We start from the raw sequence: 14043 nt of genomic DNA, 5'->3' as shown, positions 1-14043 counted from the left end.
ACATTCACACAGCTGACTGTATCAGCACATACAGATACTGTATCGGCTTCCCCAAGTGGAGACACCACTTCCCTCCCGGTATTGAAGTGCTGTGAAGAGGAGAGCCCAGACTTCAAACAGATACCAAAACACAGTTCACTAGGAATGGCAACAGCCAAGAATAAGGTGTATTGAAAGGTTTATTAAGTATTTTAAGTATTAAGTATTTTATTTTACAATTATTTGGTTTAACCCACCTGGCTGAGGTCTAACCTCCTGCCCAGAGGACGAGGAGACTGGGACCCCTTGCAGAGTGAGGGGTGACCAAGATGCAGCAGTGGAGGAGGAGATGGGGTGGAGGAGGAATGCAAAAAGAGATATATGAGGGAGATAAAGGGATTATATACAGTATTTCTGATCTTTTAGGTGAGGAATTGATGTCAGGATTGATTATGAATTGCTAACAGCTGAGGCTGACTGAACTTGGCTGTTGTCATCCTTCCCGAACTTTCATTGTAAACTCAATGAGCACCTAACCATATGGACAATGCCCACAATCCACAGGGGAGGTCTGGCACAGCCGCCCCTCCACCACACTTTCACGCTGAGGAATAGAGAATTAAATAGGCAGTCACTTTCTTTACCACATGAATTTCAAAACTGTAGACTGCAAGCTGTTCAAATACTCTGAGCAGGGAGAAAGAGGAATCCTAAAAATAAAAACTATGAAGCGGTGAAGCATATTCATTTTAATTATGTAGACCCGTGGAGCTTGAAGGGAATTACTGTAGGCGTTTTCACGTTAATGTCCACCTGTTTAAAAATGTTATTCATGTTGCTTTGCTGTCGTGGCACGGAAAGAAGAGCAAATCTCTGATAAAACCGAATTATCAGCGGTGTCGGTATCAGTGGTGCCTGACCACTGGCGCAGTCAGAGGAAAGCTGACGTTCTCCAGTGCTGTAATGTTGTTTGGACCAATTCATTTTCTATCCTGATAGACCGCCACAATAAGAAAAAAATCACAACACAAGCTCACCTGACCATGTTTCCAGGATAGTGGCCCAACAGTGACATTTCTAGCTTCCCAATTTTCTAACTGTCGCCTGCGACTTTTCGGGGTGAGCTTTTCATTTCCAGAGTGTTCTGTGATCTGGAGCTCCTGGAAAAAACGGAACTCTCCCGAACCCAGTGAAATGGCAAATCTGCCGCAGGTGTCCTCCGGATCCACAGCTTGTGTGAGCAGAGATGGCAGTGATGGCTGCAGATCGCCGCAGCATCAGAGACACTGAACATCTACATGAGTAACAACGTCCACTTTTGTGAGAATGCCTGACATTTCTTAGGAATCTCTCTACTGCTGCTGCTTGATTCCTCTCCTCCCCTTGATTGGGGATCTCTGAGCAAAATCTGAGGTTACAGTTAAACATTAGGAAATAAGAACTTATTGATTTTACACATTCTCATTTGTTTTGCTCTTTTTATTCTTCTTTAGCTTTCTCATATCAGTCCATATCTCGTATGTTTTATTTTACTAATATTTATGATTATTTAGCTTTTTAGGGTGTCGCAGTATATCGATGTTGTTTGTCTGGGTTGTAGGGTTAAGGGAAGAAGTGTTTTGATTGAAGGTTATAGAATAGTGTCAATATTACTGATTTAAACACAGGGAAGATTTGGGAATTGGGAAGGGCATCTAATGAGCATTGCATCTCCTCCCATGGCGTTTTCTGCTTGTCGGGAGGTGGGGATCTTGTTTTGGTAGTTGTTTGGGATGGGGGATGTGGTGTGTGATGATTTGAGATAAGATAAGATCACTTTATTAGCCATATACAATTTCTTGCATTAGGAATTCATCTTTTTGCATACCCCAGCTTGCTCTCCATGAGACACAGACACACAGACTCCCTTGGGGTCAGAATGCAGGGTCAGCCATTGTACAGCACCCCTGGTGCAGTTGGGGTTAAGGGCCTTGCTCAGGGGCCCAATGGAGTAGGATTCCTCTGCTGGCTGCAGAATACAAACTGGCAACCTTCCAGCCACAGGAGCAGATCCTCAGCCACAGAGCCACTGCACCACCCCAAAATATTCTAGCGAGTTTGGGTTCTCATGCCTTCACCGCATGGGCTCAAACCCAGCTCACCGGTGTTGCTCAACAAGGGTATTGCCGGCTGAGCTGAAGAAGACCTTCCTTAATAACTATTAGCGGTAAGTTAACATCTAACGAAAGAACGTTTTTGTTGCTGTTTTCAAAGCAAGCCTATTCATTTTTGCAGATTCATTTCTTAAATCTAAGAAAAATATAAAAATGACCTGTGGCTGCAAAGAGAGACTTGTTTACAGGATGTTTTTCTTCAGAAATCTATCAGAAATCTATTCTGAGGAAAGAATGAGTGACATTACCCTCCTCTCTAATTTGCAGTGGCAGTCTGCAGTGCTGTATGTTGTTCAGTATCTCTGTGTTCTGCCCCTGACACTGACCAGAGCTGCTTATAAATACAGCAAGGCCTCTCTCAGCCTTGGGAGTCCAGATACTAGAAGACAGTAAATCATCACTTTTGTAAGAAGAATTTGTTTTGCATCGTTCTTTAATGACCTTCCAGTGTAAGCACATTGTAGATAAATGGGCTTTTAAACCTTCCTGCAGAATCCATTTAAATAATGGGCTTAGCTTACATTCATAAAGTTTTGTAACTCATGTTCCTAAGGATCACACTTGACTTGTAAGGTTCACATTCTTTATTCCATGGTATATATATATATTTGAAATATATACATCATTTTATGTTGGTATCACAATATGATCATTTAGGATGATCATTTAGTTCTTTCCAGAGTCATTGAATAGTAGGATTATAAAAGGCAGAAGAATAGGTATTCAGATCTTTGTACAAGTAAGATATGGAAATATCTCGTTACATGAGCTGAACTCCTTCCTCAAAAACTGTTTGGAAGGTGAAAACTTGTATAATAGATACGAAGTTACCAGTACAGTCCTTCCCATGTTGTAGACTCTGATTGGATCCAAAAATGTTCCCTCAAACACCCATACTTCACCTTAATGTAGCACAGAACAATACCTCAGTATAAAAACAATAACATTCCTGGCTAATTATTAGAGTTACATGCTTAAAATCATTAGCCAATGCAGAAACAATAGATAGGAGATCAGTTACACTCCTGCAAGGGGTTTAACGAGGGATTACTGTAGTTTGAGATGCAAATTAAGGGACATGGGAAAGCCATATTAGCAAACGCTGTGACACGCTGGACCTTTAAAAATGGCAGGGGAGAGCAATGACAGATGGTCAAATCAAGGGTGCAGATTTTTCAAAATTCTTAAAGTTTTTTTGAAGGGTAATTAAGCAATTTATCCATGAACATCCTGGCATGTCAAAATTTACCAAGCAGGCTCTTGCAAAAAGATGAAAAAGAGCTTATCACAGGGGCTAGAAAGTCTGATGCTCTCCCCTCATTTGAAAACTTTCTTAAGGTTCTACTGGATGAGTTTGCAAAACCTTAGCTGGGAAGATCACCACCAGAGACTTACATCCATTAAAGAGCTGCAGGAGCTTTTCAATAAAAAAAATAAAATAATAATAATAATAATTAACTTTATTTATAGATTACCTTTTATACAAATAGCAGCTCAAAGTGCTTTGCAAACCAAGGGTAAAAATAAAATCTTAAAATTAAGAGATATCCTTTCAGTGCTAAAGGAAAACACGGTAATACAGTAAAGCGACATAAATGTCAATTTTAGGCTTGAAAAAGAAATAAATAGAAATGGGGAAAGTCGTAATAAAATAAGAACAATAAAAGATAAATAAAAAAAGAAAGAGAAAGAACAAAGAACCATTTTAACTAAAAGCTAAATTAAAAAGATATGTTTTCAAATGTTTTTTAAAACAACGTACCGAGCTTGACTGCCTCATAAAAAAGTGATAGTGAGTTCCATCATTTAGAGCATAAAAACAAAAAGCAGCCTCTCCACTCTTTCTGTATTTCACATGTGGGATCTGCAGAAGGCCAGTATTTGCAGATCTCAGGTCACGTATAGGAGCATATAAAGACAGACATTCAGTAAGGTACACAGGTGCTAGGCTGATTAGAGCTTTAAAAACAAGTAAAAGAACTTTAAAATCTATCCTAGATAATACAGGTAACCAGTGAAGTTCTTTCAAAACAGGAGTGATATGTGTTCTCTTTCTTGTTTTTGTTAGGATCCGTGCTGCTGCATTCTGAACAAGTTGCTGGGGATTTATTGTTTTCTTGGGAAGCCCACTAAACGGAGCATTACAATAATGGATTCTACTGGACCAGTGGAGGCTGTATCTCATTTGGTTACTGACGGTGAGACAAGGGCTCGGCGCTGAGACCCTGAGATCACACCTGAATCAAAGCAGCTGAAGCAGCCGGGATGAATTCCTCCCTTAAGGATGTTCCGCATCATGGCCTCAGCTGGCAGTCAGAAAGGTTACTTCTAATTGATTACATGCCACACAGACACACAATCACTGTCATCAGCAATATTATGCTGAGTCGCTGCTGTGTCAGCCTACTGTATCTGTGAAAATCAGTAGGAGGGGGGGTTGACACCTGATGTTCCCCCTCTACATGACAATTTGTCATTTCACAAGGCCAGTGTAACACAGACTGCTACTCACCGTGGGGGGGGGTTCAAATAGCTGAATGACTATTATTTATTACCACAATATCTATACTGCTTGGCATACATACACACATAAGACAAAGGCGAACAACCGGATATGTTAATGGTCACAGGTTCAAATGCAGAGTGGGATTCTGCTGGTGTGACCTTGAGCACGGTGCTTCATTTGATATTGCTCCAGTGAACGCCCTGCTGTATAAATGGGTCTCTACATCCTCACTGCAAAAGAGAATGTTTTTGGAACTGTCTTATTTGACAGAGTTCTAGGAAAAAATCGAGTAAAACAGAGGAACAGAAAAAATGAGAGAGGCCACAGTATCGGTGGAGCGGTGGCACTGTGGCTCAGGATCTGCGCCTGTGGCTGGAAAGTTGCCGGTTTGTATCCCGCGGCCAGCAGAGGAATCCTACTCCTCTGGGCCCCTGAGCAAGGCCCTTCACCCCAACTGCTCCAGGAGCGCTGTACAATGGCTGACCCTGCGCTCTGACCCCAAGCTTCTCTCCCTGTCTGTGTGTCTCATGGAGAGCAAGCTGGGGTATGTGAAAAGACAAATTCCTAATACAAGAAATTGTTTAGGGCCAATAAAGTGATCTTATCTTATCTGTGCAGGTGCAGTTCCGTGAATGACATGGACACTGTTTAGCTTGGGGCATAGATCTACAGAGCAATTCAAAAACAGTAGAGTCCAAAGAAAAGCTGCAGGGCAGGAGTTAAAAACAGAAATGAGAAGAAGACCAGATCTAGATTCTGGCACAGGATAGTGAACTAGTCATATTAGTAAATAACACCAGTATAGCATGATTAGTAAGCCATTTCAGCAGAAACTGAAAAATAAAAATTCAAAAGGCCTTTGACATTATTAATGGGAAAACACCTGGCACTTATTATTTATCCAGACAAGTGCAGAGTGTTACAGGTAGGAAAAACACAAACTACAGGCAAACAGGCAAACTCTGAGCAGTATCTGAAGCATATGAAACACATGTTCTGACCAGACCTCTCTGCAGCACCTCAGTAAAGCACTGAGGACAAGAAAGGTGATTTTACTACTAACTACAGCTCTTTTACCAACATGTCAGAGGGTAAAAGACAAAAGCTCATGCACATATCTGGAGGTTTTTTTAAGAAAAGGGGACAGTTCCTTTCCGGTTACTGCAAAGACCATTGCAGTGAAGCATTGCATATATTGGAGTGTTCTTTACAGCACTTTCTAGCTTGTGCAGTGACGTTGTGATTATCAGAGTCTTTTGTCTTTTGCTAGAGTGAAATCCACCCTTCTGTGATAGCTTTGAAAGTAAGAAATGGTCAGGTATTGTGTGTATTTGTTTGGCTGGGTTTGGTTGGTCTTTAAATATATATCTAAAGTAGATAACTGGTAGCATTTTTTGTTCAGTCCATAATCAATAGCCAAACATTAAGATAACTGGTGAAACAGTAGTACTGTTGCTCATTTCCTTAAAAAAATAACTCCAAACATTTGACTCCAGAACAAATATTTGCTATGCTAACACAAAGAGAAGTATATACTGTAATAAGCAAAGCCACAAAGCAGGGTTGTTTTTTTTACTCCCAGTACACAGCATGGTTGGACTGGGAAAGGGATTAAATTATAGGCCTGTATTTCTGCACTTCAGTTAATGCATGTGGTATTGGTTCAACTTTGTCCTCGGTGACATTGCACAGATGCATGAGAGCATAACCTAATCTAAAATATGTACAGGTCAAAGGATGCCCTCTAATGGTCAAAAGCTGTAAGTATTTTTTTTTCTGTTCCTTACCAGCACTGCACAGACTATTCATTTTTTAAATGTAAATCTGTCCTTGGCAGTCCTCTCTCCACAGAGTTATTGATCCGCCAGGGAAAACACCTGTGTGCAACTTGTAAGGCTATACTGAAAAATATGTTCCCCAGTTTCTTTCTACACACTAACAATACATAGAATGCTCTAGAAGAAAAACAAAATTCTAAGTCTCACAATCCAAAATGTCTTTAATTCCTGTAGTTTAGTTCCACACTGAAAAATAGAGAGAAGAAACACAATTATTTGTATTTTTCAGTGAGGAATTAACCTTTATGTGTTTGTTTGCAGCTACTGCACACAGCTCTCCAATCAAACATTCTTAACCAAACACACCATTTGATTCAAGACAGCAATTAAAGCAATCTGATGCCAGGGAATAAACTGTGGATTCAGTTCACAATGTGCTATAATGATGATTTTGCAGAGACTGACCAACAGTGAAGCATGCTGGGGGGTTTATGAAGCAGAGAAAATACAGATGCCTTATCCATCACTGTAGAGCAGAGCTCATTCTATCTGTGCAAGCAGATACTGAAGTTTATTAAAGTCCTAATTTAATAGCTTGGTTAAGAAGATAATTGTTGTTCATTGGCAGTAACTGTTGGCACTTCCAAGCATTTAATCTGTGCTTTCTCAATGACAAGGTGTCTGGAATATAACTTCACCCTTTGTTGATACTTCATTAATTGACAATCAAGATGTAATTCGGGCCAATGGTTTCTTAAATGAACTGAGGGCAGACAAAGCACAGTTCTGTTTGAGAAACTTCCTAGAAACAGGTCGCCAAAGACACAACAGAAATATGTTTTAAAAAGTGTTCAGTAATTGCAGGCTAATTGCATGCTCTAACTTTAAATAAATTAGATAATAATTCTAAATAAAAGGCAGCGCACATACCACCTGTTTAGTTTACCTTGTGATGAGCAATAATAAACTAAATGTTGAATTACTCTTTTCATCAAACACCAACTCAAGCTTAAAAATAACAAAGCAAAGCCAAAACATTAACAGTGGCACTGGATTTGGACACAGGTTTCTTTAATACAAAGGCCCCAAAATTAAGAACTTAGATGTAGCAAAGCCCAGAAGACACAGAGGCCTTTGGGTTTTCTCAAAGGCCTAAAACAAAGGCCAAAGCAACTCTGTTCGATATGCCCTGCTGCTCCTCGGTAGTGTGGATGTGGTTTTGTTCCTGCAGAGTGAATATTTGCTGGTTTGGCACTTCAGAGTGTATTTCAACAAAACTCAATTCAGAAAAGTTTTAAACCCCAAGTCTCCACAGAAAAGAAAATGTATTCAGTAAAGTCCTTTATTGTGACCAAACATAACAAGATAGGCAAATCAGCTTGATTATAAAAAATTGACACATGAAATATGAAGTGCTATATGGTACTTGACACTGACCGTCTGAGATGTATTTGGAGTAGTATTGATAAGGTTTCAGGAGGTCTGAGCCTTCAGAATGCGTTTGTTGTGTTTCTGGAAAAATCTCTTTAATTTCTCTCTAGTACAGTGATTTCCAGCCCTGGTCCTGAAGATCCCCAGTTCAGTAGGTTTTGTAGGGCAACATTAAATTTCACAAAATGGAACTATTCAATTGTGAGCAATTAAACAGGTGATTTAAAGGGATAAATTAAGTATTTTAGAGCTCATCCATTCGCATTCTTACTACTTCTTCCAATTCAGGGTCACTGAGAGCCAAATACTTTCAGCAAGCAATGGGGGCAAAGCAGGGTACACCCTGGACAGGATGCCAGTCCGTCACAGGGCAGACACAGACACAGACATGCACACTCACACCAGGGTTAATTTTCACAGATGCCAATTAACCTACCAACATGTTTTTAGACTGTAGGAGGACACCCACACAAACAGAGGGAGAACATTCAAACTCCAAGCAGATTGCTCACTAACAATTGAACTCAGAGGGCCCCAGCACTGTGAGGTAGCAATGCTAATCACTGCGTCACCATGCCGACCATTTTAGAGATCACTGAGTACCAAAATCTAAGCACTCTTCAATCTTTGAGGACCAGAATCCTCTCAATTGAACAGATTACTTGCTTGATTCATCAGAACCAAGATATAAAAGATCTCTTTTTGATTGGCTTGGAGGTTTCTTTTTCGATTCTAGATGACGGTCTAAAAATAATTACCAACATCCAATGCTGCCTTTCACTTTCACAATTAACACTCAACACATCCAGCATTTACCTAGCACGGTGGTTAATCACAAATTGTTTACCTCATGCAAGAAAACAACTTACTGTATGGTAAGAAGAACAGATGATAGAACCAGCAACTGTGATCATAATATGGTATAGTCTGAAGCAACGGTTTTCAATTTCAGGAAAACAGACAATGAAGAAAGAATGTTTATTATAAAAATTAATAAAATCTATGCCCTTCTACCAAGATCTTGCCTCATTATTACTTTGCCACAGTTTAATAGCTTTTTGCAGTTTCTATTGTGCTGTAGTGTAATACTTTCATGTGCTTCCAGATTAACTCCGCTGGATTTTGTAATATCTCTACCAAGGCCGATTTTGTGAGTGAGTCTGTTACAGTGATGTAACACCCCCAGAAACCCAATAGTATTGAATTCTCCGAGACACAACAGCACTTGCACTTTCTGCGGTGCTTAAAGCCATGCGGTTTGGGGAAGCAGCTCCTCAAGAACTTTTACTGCAGCACCATAGAAAGTGTCCTCACTAGTGGCATCACTGTGTGGTACAGCAGTACTACCATGCATGACAAACACACACTACAAAGAGTATGCAACGGCATAGAGGATTGTAGGATGTGATTTACCATCAATCTGTGAAATTCACACCATCCGCTGTCGCAATAAAGCCCGATCCATCATACAGGATCTAAACTATCCCGGCCACAAACTGTTCTCCCCTCTACCCTCTGGCAAGCGGTACCGCACTGTTAAACCACAGATCCCCTAGACTCAGAACAGCTTCTATCCCACTGCAGTGCGCATCCTCAACAGTTAACTGCAGTGCCTAAATAAACATCTACACTACGCACTTTTTGCATGGTCTACCAAGTTTTTTTTCTCACTATAACATATTTATTGTCCCACTACATATCTATTGTTCAAGTTGTCTACATTGTGTGGTGTTGGCTGCTGTACTGTGTATGTCTCGAGAGATTGGCGCATATGGCAATAAACTACTTTACTCTACTCTCTACAAAAGACCACCCCTTTGGTATAGGGGAATTCACCACCATTGCAGATGATGTGTGGCTCTGGCCTATGAGAGGGCTGTCAAATCCCACCTGGGCATAACAGGATGCAGTTTCATACCTGAGTATGAGAAAATCATAGGAAAACTGGGATCTCAGCACTTGGCTGACACATATACATATTCAAATGCTGGTAGTTTGCTAGAAATAAAAAAAATCTTTTGAGTAAATCTACCTTTCTAATTATGCAATAATCTCTATTTCTAACTTGTGTTGATAAAGTATATTTAAGATTCTTTTTTAGGTCCTGGCTGGATATACAGTTTATGTTTAACTTTGACGCCTGTTCTCATTCCTTAAACCCCTACCAACTTTGGGAAATTAGATCCAGTGCAGGTAGTGAGTACATAACTGATTCTTCATTCTGATATAGACCCACTAAAAACCATGATATCAGCTGACACCGGACAAAAATGTGTCGCAGTGGTTAGCATTGCTGCCTCGCAGTACTGGGCCCCTGGGTTCAATTCTGTATGGAGTTTGTATGTTCCCTCTGTGTTTGCGTGGGTTTCCTCTGGGGGCTGTGATTTCCTATCACAGTCCAAAGACCTACTGGTAGGTTAACTAGCTTCTGGAAAAACTGGCCATGGAGTGAGTGTGTGTTTATGCCCTGTGACCCATGGTGAACTGGTGTCTTGTCCAAAGTGTATCTTGCCTTGTGCCCATTGCTTGCCAGGATAGGCTCCTGTTCACCCCCATCCAGTACTGGATGAATCAGTTAGGAAATGGATCGATGGATGCCTGAAAAATTGATACGTAATAATTAATAATTGCTTCCACTTATATAGTGCTCTTCTGGACACGCCACTCAAAGCACTTTACAGGTAATGGGGACTCTCGTCCACCACCAACGTGCAGCCCCACCTGGATGATGCGACAGCAGCCAAAGTGCACCAGTACGCACACCACACACCAGCTATCAGTGGGGAGGAGAACAGAGTGATAATGGAGATTATCCATTATCGAAAGACAGCGCCTTTTTACAGTATAGTGTCCCCGTCACTATACTGGGGCATTAGGACACACACAGATTGCAGGGTGAGCACCCCCTGCTGGCCCCACTAACACCTCTTCCAGCACCAATCTTAGTTTTTCCCAGGAGTCTCTCCTCCATGTACTGACCAGGCTCACACCTGCTGAGCTTCAGTGGGGGCTGCCAGTTGTGAGTTGCTGCTGGGTGATATGGCTGCTGGCAAAGTGTTTGCCCAACACTTTGGGCTAACCAAACACCAAGTCCCAGAACTGGATTCCTCCTACTTGTAAACAGCCGGGAAACATGGAGTTGCATTAAATTCCAAAAGCCAGGAGTCTCTCGCTGTGCTTTGCTTTTCCAGCTGGGTCAAGGACAATTATTCTCCTGAAACCCGGTCACGCCAAACATTGAAAAAACAAGGGGAAGTATGAAGGTAGGGAAGACAGAAATAGAGGAAGACACTCATAGGTAAATATTCAACACTTTGTACATTCTTAACACATACTGTCACAGTCCTTCCATTGCAAACTCACTCATGTTACTGCTCTGCTAGTTGAACCTCTAATTCTTTTCCGACTTCTTGGAAATAATGGGTGACCATGGGAGAATAGCCCAGTGAAAATTAACTGCAGGACTAGAAGTGCAGATAATAAGAGCTACAGATTTTTTCTTCATATTTTGTGTACCATAGCCCTGTTTGCATGCGAGACAGATGTAATGATCAGCCCACTGTGAAATTAAACAAATAAGAATGGAAGTTCACCACCGTGCAGCTTCTTGAAATCTGACAATCTTGGAAAATGATTTTTTAGAAATTAACATTTGAATCCCCCCCCCCAAATTAAATATATTAAAAAGATAACACCAACACCTCTAGAGATTTCGCAAGAAAGTTCCATGCATGAAGTTTGTCAATAGACACAAGAAATTGTTTCTGTAGTGTAATTGTTTTTTATAAATTGTGATTTTGATTTAGTATGGTTCAGCAGAGAAATGTTCCATTTCCCTAATCTATGTACACAGTTCAGTAAACAAAAAGACATTAGAGATTATCTGGTCTCAGGAAATTTACAACGGATTAAAGGCCAGTTTTTATCAAGCAGATAGCGTCTTACCCTGCCTTTGGCATATACTATCTGTTCAGGCGCTGTCTTTTAAGTTGATTCTGTTTGCACAAGAAAATTAAATAGTACATTTTCATAGAACAGTTTATCCTTATGCGAGTTCCTCAAAGTTTACCTTGTGAGTTAAGTCTATACTGTAAACAGGCGCTGTCCTTTGGATGAGACGTAAAACCGAGGTCCTGACTCTCTGTGGTCATTAAAAATCCCAGGGCGTTTCTCGAAAAGAGTAGGGGTGTAACCCCGGCGTCCTGGCCCAATTTCCCATTGGCCCTTACCAATCATGGCCTCCTAATAATCCCCCTCTATGAATTGGCTTCATTACTCTGCTCTCCTCCCCACTAATAGCTGGTGTGTGGTGAGTGTTCTGGCGCACTATGGCTGCCGTCGCATCATCCAGGTGGGGCTGCACACTGGTGGTGGTGGAGGGGAGTCCCCATTACCTGTAAAGCGCTTTGAGTGGAGTGTCCAGAAAAGCGCTATATAAGTGTAAGCAATTATTATTATTATTATTATTATTATTATTATTATTATTATACCAAATGAATGCACTCTTAACGGCACGATTGGATTCGCTGTTCGGTATGCCATAGTCAAGAGATACCTTCATTCAACAGCATGCAGTTTTAGTGCAATCCCACCGCTGTTTTTGTCTGTAACCTTTCTTACGTTCTAATGTCCATACGTGATGCACAGCCTTTATGCACCAGCAACCATATCACATAGCAGAGCAGCTAGAAAACTGAGAAAGGACTTCACCAGTTGAATTAATGGTAAAATAGAAGTACCCCATGGTTGTGAGTGGTTAACAATGCTCCATCACAGTGCTTGGACCCTGAGCTCAATTCCTGGGATCGTGTCTAAATGGAGAGTGTATGTTCTCCTTGTGTTTGAATGGGGTTCCTCTTGATTCTCATTTTTTCAGACCTTTAATTTTCTTTTCACAAATAAATACACAAAAATCACAAAAGGGAACCTTTACAGTATTATATATACCTAAAACAGTATATATGCACTAGATAAGATCTAGTTAAGATTAGATAAGACACTAGACAAGATTAAAAAAACAACAGAATCATATTTGTTCAGGTGCATTAGAATATCAACATGAAGGGTTCTTGAGATACTGCCCAATGCCCTCTATTTCCCACAGATTTTCTGCTTCCTCCCTCCCTTCTCTCCACAGATCTCTGAGGTAATAGTTCTCTCGGGTGATGAACAGGGCCAAGCTCCTTGCTGCCTTGACTGGGACCTCGATGCCTTTGAACAGCCCCATGTTCCTCACTCTCCACAGGGCGTCTTTCCCACTGTTCGCCACGGCCCAGATCCTGTCAAACACGTCAGGAGGAAGTTTGACAGGAGAGATGCCGTATCTAACGAAAGCAGCGGTCAGGGAAAATTGGGGCAAGAGAGCTTGCAACCAGTCTTCAAACTGGGCCCAGAAGGCCTTAGCAAAATGGCAGGACCACAGGAGATGGGCCAAAAACATACTGGTTGGTTAACTGGCTTTTGGGAAAAATGGCTGGGATGTGATATGATGTAAGGAGCACCCTGCCTTGCGCCCGTTGCTTGTCGTGATAGGCTCCATCTGCCCCCCCGAATTGGATAAAGCAGTTAGAAAATGGACAGATTTAGATCGGCAAAATCCAGCGATCGCACCCCTTCTGTGACAAACAGTCCCATGGCATCTTTAATGACTACTTAGCCAAGTCAAACACTGGTACAGCAACACAGCACACAGGAGAAACCTGGTTTTCCTGTGATAGAGGTCCGGTACTGACCAGGCCCAGCCTAGCTTATCCCCAGAGAGCTGACCACACGATCAGGGTGCAGTATGGTAACTCCGCTGTCACAAGCAGGACAGGTCAGGCACGGCGGTCCTCAGAAGTATCTGCACACCTCACTTTAGGTTCCTTTGTGAGATGATACTGTAAGTAATTGTGTATTTTGTTGTGACCTGACTTCAACAGGGCTCAGGTGTTACCACCTTCAAGTGAGACCGCAGGAACTTCACTGGTGTCAAATATTGCTCTACGGGCTTTCTTAATTGCCACAAATAGCAGGGCAGAACTAAATATGCCTACGGCTATCATTGTTCCAGTGAGGAACAGAGCTTTCATGTGATGATGTGCAGACAGCCACTGATAAAATGGCTACAGTACTTTGCATCTGCTATAAACACATAAACAGAACGTCAGAAATTCAATGCATTACAGAATGCAGTTACATGGACTGTATTTGCCTC

The sequence above is a fragment of the Lepisosteus platostomus genome, chromosome 1 (assembly GCF_059453375.1).
Source record: "Lepisosteus platostomus isolate fLepPlt1 chromosome 1, fLepPlt1.hap1, whole genome shotgun sequence".
Classification (NCBI taxonomy): Eukaryota; Metazoa; Chordata; class Actinopteri; order Semionotiformes; family Lepisosteidae; genus Lepisosteus; species Lepisosteus platostomus.
This window is presented reverse-complemented; position numbering follows the sequence as displayed.